Source organism: Ipomoea triloba, chromosome 9 (genome assembly GCF_003576645.1).
Source record: "Ipomoea triloba cultivar NCNSP0323 chromosome 9, ASM357664v1".
In the NCBI taxonomy this organism is placed as follows: Eukaryota; Viridiplantae; Streptophyta; class Magnoliopsida; order Solanales; family Convolvulaceae; genus Ipomoea; species Ipomoea triloba.
Window position 1 is genome coordinate 23,588,177 of NC_044924.1, and position 8,402 is coordinate 23,596,578.

Genomic DNA, 8,402 nt, shown 5'->3' on the forward strand with positions numbered 1-8,402 from the left:
ATGATTCGGTCAAATGTAGTTTTAGTTTTTATTTTAATTAAATGAAATGTAGCATTGAAAAATATTTTACAATAGGTGATAAATAGAATGAGTTCAAATCGTCATTGGATGTATACACGAATTAGAAATGGTTTTCTCACTGAGGAGTTTTTGGCTGGTCTTGAAACTTTCATCCAATTTGCTACTAGTGAACATAGTTCGATGGACGGGGAAATAATTAAGTGTCCATGTAATCAGCGCAAGTGTCAAAACACCAAGTTTTTAGATGTGCCTACCGTGAAATTCCACTTAGCAAAATATGGATTTGTGTCGGACTACTACGTTTGGCGCTTCCATGGCGAGGCCAATCTGAGGGTAGATGTCGATCAAGATGTTGGTGCCCCATCTCAAATGGCTAGTGAAGAAGCATCTAATGCTTACCATACAATGGTTATGGATGCTGCTGGTCCTGAATTTAATGTGGATGAAATAGAAGAATCGCCAAATCCTGAGGCCCAGAAGTTTTATGACATGCTGAAAGCTGCAGATCAAGAGTTGTGGCCTGGGAGTAAAAAACACTCGCAGTTGTCTCTTGTAGCTCGACTTATGAGCTTGAAATCAGAAAATCACATATTAGAAAAATGTTTCAATCAATTCACTGAACTTATGAAAGAAGTTGCTCCAGAAGATAATCTAGTCCCTGAAAACTTCTACGAAACCAAAAAGCTATTACGGGGCATGGGGTTGCCAGTTCAGAAGATTGATTGTTGCAAGAACAACTGCATGATATATTGGGAGTCAGATATTGATATGACAACGTGTAAGTTTTGTGGCCATCCTCGATTTAAACAAACTTCTCGTGATGCTACAAAAAGACAAAAAACTAATGTAGCATACAAAAAAATGTATTACTTTCCTCTAGTTCCTCGATTGCAGAGATTGTATGCATCTAATGCTACAGCAAATGATATGAAGTGGCATGCAAATTCAGTTGAAGATGGAATCATGCATCATCCCTTAGACTCGCTTGCTTGGAAGCATTTTAACCGCATTTATCCTGACTTTGCATCTGAAATTCGAAATGTCAGGTTAGGTCTGTGCACGGATGGTTTTCAACCATTTGGACAATCAGGGCAGCAATACTCCTCATGGCCTGTGATACTAACAACATACAACTTGCCTCCTTGGATGTGTATGAAAGAGGAGTATATGTTCTTGACCGTATTGGTTCCAGGTCCAAAAAATCCAAAAGAGAAGATAGATGTTTTTCTCCAACCGCTTATTGCAGAGTTAAACCAATTATGGGAAGTAGGTGTTCAAACATATGATATTTCTAAGAAGCAGAATTTTCAGATGCGAGCTGCCCTTTTGTGGACAGTTAGTGATTTTCTTGCATATTCGATGCTATCCGGGTGGAGCACTGCTGGGAGGTTAGCTTGTCCGTATTGCATGGACAAATCAGATGCCTTCACCCTAAAACATAGTGGTAAGCAATCGTGGTTTGACAATCATCGAAAGTTTTTGCCAGCGAATCATCAATTTCGCAAGAATAAGATAGCGTTTTTCAAGAATAAAGCGGTTACAACTGAGGCACCGCTTGTTCGGTCAGGATATGATATCCTTGCAGAGATTGAGACTTTAGGCCTTAAGAAGGTCACTGAATTGGATGCTGCTGAAGTTAATGGATTAATTTCCAAAACATGCGGTTGGAAGAAACGAAGTATCTTTTGGGATTTGCCGTATTGGAGTTCACACTTGGTACGACATAATTTGGATGTCATGCATATAGAAAAAAATGTGTTTGATAATGTGTTCAACATAGTTATGGATGTTACTGGAAAAACAAAGGACACATATAAATCTAGAGAAGAGTTGAATGATTATTGTCAGCGGCCAGAGCTGAAGCGAAACCTTGTGACTGGAAAGTTTCCAAAAGCTTGTCACACACTTGACAAATCGGCAAGGGAAGCATTGTGTGAATGGGTTAGGAATCTCAAATTTCCTGATGGCTATGCATCTAATATGAGTCGATGTGTAGATATGAAGAAGTTGAAGTTGTTTGGTATGAAAAGTCACGACTGTCATGTGTTTATGCAGAGGTTAATACCAATTGCATTTCGTGAGTTGCTACCGCTAAATGTTTGGAAAGTTCTTACAGAGTTGAGTTTATTCTTTAAGATGGTGACAATGAAGATGAACTTGAGTTAGAGGAAGAAACAGATGACTCAAGTAGGGGTTCAGTAATAGGAGATAGTGATAATGGTACTGATAGTTAGTGCTTAGCTTAAATAGTAAATGGTATGTTATATTTATATATGTTATTTAACTTTATTATATTTTATTTTAGATGACACGAGGTGGTAATACAACCGGACGCATAAGAGGACGCGGACGAGGTATATCGGTTACACCTTCGAGTTCTAGCCCATCCTCGTTTGCACTACCTTCTCCTGTGGCACCTCCTCCTACTGTGGTGTCTCCACCTATTGTAGCACCTGTTTCTACTGGTTCACCAACTGACTTGCCGATGTCATCACCATCAGACTCTACTGTTCCACCCACATCCTCATCAGTTGAAGGATCATCTATTGGTCCTAATTTGCCTATTGTTCATGTAGAGGATGGGAGGTAAAAATGTAGAAATGTTTTATTATGTTTACATTTATGTGTATATTATTTTATCTTTATTCATTTCTTATATATGTACAGGTTGTTACCATCTCATAAATGTTCAACTACAATGAAAACAATATTCATGCAAAGGATCTATCCTGAAGGGTATACTTGGAAGAATATACCTAATGAGTACAAGGAATCATACTTTGAGGAATTTAAGGTAAATTCACGATATGATTTTGAAAATTGTGGTTAATTCTTGAAGTTAGACTGTTATTAAATTTCTGTCAATAACTTTGCCTTTGCATTTCTTTGTTTGAGGTGAATCTTTGTTTGGCCTTTGCATTTCTTTCAGTGCTTGCATGTGTTATCAAATGTGTAAATATATATATATGTAAATTCTGATCTTTTTGTTAGTTTATAGACCAAATTTTGGAGGAAAGTGTTGGTCCCAAGGGGATGGGGTACAAGTCTAGAGGGGGGGGTGAATAGACTTGTATAAGATTTTGCAAATCTTTTCGACCTCTCGTGTGTATTGAACTTAGGATGTTTAGGTTTGATACCTCACGAGGTGAAGACAAATTTTTATGCGCAGCGGAAATGTTATCCCCTTTTAGTTAGCACGAGTTTAAGTTAGTTCGAGAAGTGCGTTTATATGCAGTGCAATCGAGAGGTTAGCGAGAGATAAAAGCAGTAAGTAAATGCAAGAGAGATTTTTAAGTGGTTCGGCCAACCCGCCTACGTCCACTCTTCTTCCAGAAACTCCCTGGAAGGATTGCACTAAAAACTTCCCTTTTTAGTACAATATCGAGCGCTTGAGCTTTGATCACGAAGCCCGCCTCAAGCCTCAGGTTTTTCGCNCAAGTTACCCGGTTGTATTTTCGCTCTTGGTTTACTTGTCGAACTTACAGCGTTTTGCCTATGTATCGAGACTTGGGGATTTCTACTTAACAGTTGGTATCATCAAAACCTATTACATGATGTTCCTAACAATTTCCCCCTTTTTGATGATGCCAACACTTATACTTACTCTATATGGCTGATTTGATAGAAAGAATTAACATAGATTTTATTTTTCAGCGCATATGGTAAGTTTGACAAATACTCTACTAAAAAAGTACTCACGCAACACCCCCAGCAAAAGATATATATATGATTATAAAAAGGGAATGTTTACAAAGCAGAGTTTAGTAGACAAGATTGAAAGAAATAAGACCAAGAACAACATAAACATCAATACATTGAAATAAGACGGAGTTTGGACCACGAGAGCTTACTTCTTGTTGGCTTTCCTCTTCTTGTTAATGGCTTCTCGTGTTTTGATGGGGTCTTTCGGATTTACCAGGCTTAGGTATTCATCTGTGACATCTAGATGCCTGTAATTCCTGTAGGCTTCCCCCACGAACTCACCATCAATTACTCCATCTTTCCACCAGGCAATGCATTCTTCTGGAGACATGTTGCTGTGTGTTGATACCCCAGTGGTTTTCAAAAGCTTAAATATCTCCAGGGTCATAATTTGTTCAGTGTCTTCTCTGTTCCCAAACTTAAAGCTTGTCATGAGAAGATCTATCTTCCTTTCTTCTTCTGACTGTTGTTCTTGTCTTTTTCTTCTTCTTTCTCTGTTCTCTTCTCTCCTTCTCTCCATTTCCAGTGTGCGCTGGACCCTTAGGTTTTCCGCCTTTTTAGCATCCTCCATTGCTTTACTCATGATTCTTGGTATTTTTGGAGGTGGTCCAGCTGGTTCACTTGCTGCCCTTTTCTTGCCCGTTGTATCCCCCTTCTTTTTCCCTTTATTTTCCCCCTTGTTAGCATCATCAGCACGGGAGAGGAGGATGGACATACCTTCGAAGATTGCTTGAAGTTGGGCAGGCACTTGGTTCGACAGGTCATCGAGTATGACCTTCATCACATCCTGTCGAAGTTCACTGGAATATTGGAAGGCTCGCAGCTCTGCTCGTAACTCAGCTAGTTCAGCTTTCGCACTTGCGGCCTCTGCTCGAGCGAGAGCAGCCTCATCGGCAGCTTTCTGTGCTGCAGTCTCAGCCCATACTGCCTGTTCGAGTAGTTCTTCATGATTGGCCTGAGACTCGGTTGTGCCAGCCACGGGTAGTGCAGCATTTCGAACAATGGCCAGTACGCGCTCAAAGCGAGCCATCTTCTGAGTTTGATCAGCCATAAATTGACGTACTTCGCCAAAGAACTCTTGCGCGGCCTGTTGATCATGATCAGAAGTAGAAGGAGAAGAAGATCGATAGGTACCTTTCGTTGGAGGGGACTTGGGTGCTTCCAGATTTCCACCCATGACTTGCAGTTGCGAGTCCACCTCTCGAGTAAGTGTCTGAGGGGCCACAGGGACACCGGGTTCAGAGCTCGAAGGTAGCTCCATGTCAGGCGCTTCCCGGTTTCCACCTGAGGGATGGATCACTTCTTGCTCCTCACCTCTCGAACCTGGAGCCTCAGCTTCAGCAACTGTGGAGATAGGATCAGCCGGAGAGGGTTCTTCGGTATTGGACGCTTCCCGGTTTCCATCCAATAGAAGTTCCCCTTCAGCGTCACTTCTCGAACCAGTGCTGGGAACTTGGTCATCTGCTGGAGACGAGGTTTCGATAGGTGCTTCCCTGTTTCCACCTTCGATAGTTGCATCGTCCTCCTCAGCACTTCTCGAACCAGCAGGACTTGGAACATTCTGCTCATGTTGCTCATTGTGCTGCTCTTCGGTCTGCTCCGATGAGTCTGGGATGATGATTATTTCAGGAGCAGTAGGAAAACCTGGCAGTGTGAGCAACGGAACTTCACCCTCTCGAATTGTCTGTGCTTCATCTGTAGTGTTCGAGGGTGTGGACGCAGGTGGTGGCAAAAGTAGAACGGTGTTGGGTGCCACTTGAAGTGCTTCAGAGGTCTCGGATTCACCTCTCGAAGCTTCTACCTGTTCGTCCAGAGCAGAGTTGCTGACTTGGGACAGTGGGATTGCGGCTGTTGCGATGTCATCGTGAGCAACCCCAGAGGTCTCTCCTGGACCTCTCGTGAATTCAATGTTTTGTCCCAAGGAGATGGCAGTGGCCAGCCTTATTTCTTCTTGAAATCGAGCTTCTGTTTCAGGATCTTCTTCAGGCTCAGCTTCAACTTCTGGTGCATCAACTGCTATGCCCTTCCCTTTATCAGTTCTTCCACTGTTCAGCTTCATTACTCGTGTTTTGTGGGCAAGATCCATCAGTTGTTGAGCTGGGATCTCGGAGATGCCCAACCACTGGAGTGCAAACTGCTCTTCTGCCTCCATTTCAGCTGCTTGACTCATCAATTGAGTGAAAGAACTGGTTCTCCAGTTGATCCACCTGATCACCCTGGAGAAGTCATCAAGAGTGGGTGCTTCCACTGCCAACTGAGTGGAAACTTCTTCATATAAGTCATCCCGCCCATCAGAGATGATTTCAGTGGCAGAAATTGCTTCGTCTATCTGAGCTGTGATCTCTCGACTATGCTCCAAGAGATCATCTCCCACCCTGACTGTGTAATCTATCTCTCGAACCATCTCACGTGGTTCTTCTGCACCCCCTTGTACTGGATCACTGATCCCAGTACCTTCAACCTCTCGAGCCATCTCTCGAGATAAACCAACAGAGTCAACATCTCCCTCAGCATCATCACCAGCGTGCAGACCGACAGAGAAAGCTGCTGACAGGGATCTGGTAGGGGGCACTCTCTCAACCTCAGTGGCCAGTGTAGCCTGAGGTTCCCCCTGGGCTTGTGCCCTGTCCTCAAACGGTACTGGGTGACAACAGCAGTTTTGGCTTTCCTAGCCCTCTTTGGTAGATGAACCCTTTGTATCAGTACATCGAGAGGTTCATCATCAGAATTCTTTTCCTCGGTTTGGGCTTTCCTTTTGCCCCTTCCTTTTGGCTGTGAGGGAGAAGGTGCAGCCTTAACACCTTTAGTTTTGGGGACTAGAGATTTCGTCCTACCCATATAGGTATTTCGATGAATCTCTTTTCCCTCCCTCAGTTCGAAGCCCTTCAGGCTTAGGAGAAATTGCACAACAAAGCCGAAACCAACCTTTTTACTGATCGACAGGTTGGTGTTGGAGACTGAGCGTATCACTTGCTGTTGGAGGAAGTTGAAGATAATATGTGCCCAGTCCAGCTTGTTGTTATTCCAAATGGCATGGAGGATTTTGAGGAGGTCTAGACTAACCTCGTCAGTTCCGGACACCTTCCCGAGCACAAACTTCATGATTAGGTCGGCAGCGAGAGCAAACCTCTCCTTTAGGTGGTACTTGCGGAGGGCAGAGGATGCTCTGGGTAGTGCAGTCGCTAGTCGGATTTTCTCCCAGAAGGCTTGCTTGTCCAAGTTGTAATCCGATAGATGCTTGACTGCTTCCTCCGATGACGCGAAATCAAATGCCGCTCTGAGGTCACCTACAGATGTTGTGATGGGAAAATCATTAAAGCGGCTTTCGATTTTACCCTTCGTGACCTTGGCATTTGCGAACCATTCTGTGAAGTCGAGGGCGTGAATGGTTCGGTAGTCGTGCGTCATGTATTTCATCAGTCCTGCTTTCTCAAACTTCTTCAGGACCTTTTTCGCCATTTTTGGATTAGGGGAGTTGGTGATGAAGCCGTTTCTGTCAAGGATACTCCCCGCCTTGACTTGTTTGATCTGAGAGCGAATGTGTAGCAACTCCCTCTGATATGCGTCGGAAGATGAGGTTGACGTAGAGGATTGGGACGCCATTGATGAAGGTTAGATGTTTTGGAGGGAATGTGTACTGCGTTTAGGATTTGGGGATTTTGGGTAAACGGTTTTAGCTTGAATCCGGGTAAAGAAGAAGGATTTGGCTTTTATATCGTGTGGATTCGGGTTGGATATATGGGTAGGGTTTAGAGCTTGACCCAAAGAAGGATACCGGTTTTCTTTAAAGAAGTAAAAGGGCAGAAATACCCCTTATAACGGTCAGCGTATATGAAAAATAAGGGTATTTTTGGTAATTTAACAGAGCGGTTTTAGATTTAGGATAGTGGTGTATTAAAGAATAGTAACTATATGAGCACGCCCCCACTTATCACTAAAAGATTTTTAACTATGGAAAACCGTCAGTAACCGGTGCCCACGTGGCTAGCATTAATATCCAAAGTTAGCCGTTCCCTTCATATATTCGTTGAACTTATCGGATTCACCTCTCGAAGGTGAATTGTCTTCCACATGAGTTTAAGGATCTTCCCCCTGAGTGATTGATCCCTANGCCCCCACTTATCACTAAAAGATTTTTAACTATGGAAAACCGTCAGTAACCGGTGCCCACGTGGCTAGCATTAATATCCAAAGTTAGCCGTTCCCTTCATATATTCGTTGAACTTATCGGATTCACCTCTCGAAGGTGAATTGTCTTCCCCATGAGTTTAAGGATCTTCCCCCTGAGTGATTGATCCCTAACCCTCCTTATTCCTCCGTTCAGAGATATCAGTTTGTTATCTTTCGAAGTGACCTCTCGAACTACCCTTCTTCGAGACATAACGTATATAGACAAACTGATCGGGTGACCTCTCGAACTACCTTTCGAACACAGATTGCGAGAGAAACACGTTTGATTCATCTAAAAGATATCACTTGGAACATATCCTTAAGTTCATTTAGTGATTTCCAGATACATTACATATGAATCAATATCCTATTAGATTCCCTAGAAACTTTTGTTTGGCCTTGATCAGCCTAATAGGAATCTATCGTTAAAGCAGGAACTAGCCATCTAAAGTCCTATTTGTCTAATAACAGAACTAGGGGTGGCTATTCCCTTTTCTTGTTCTTCTCTC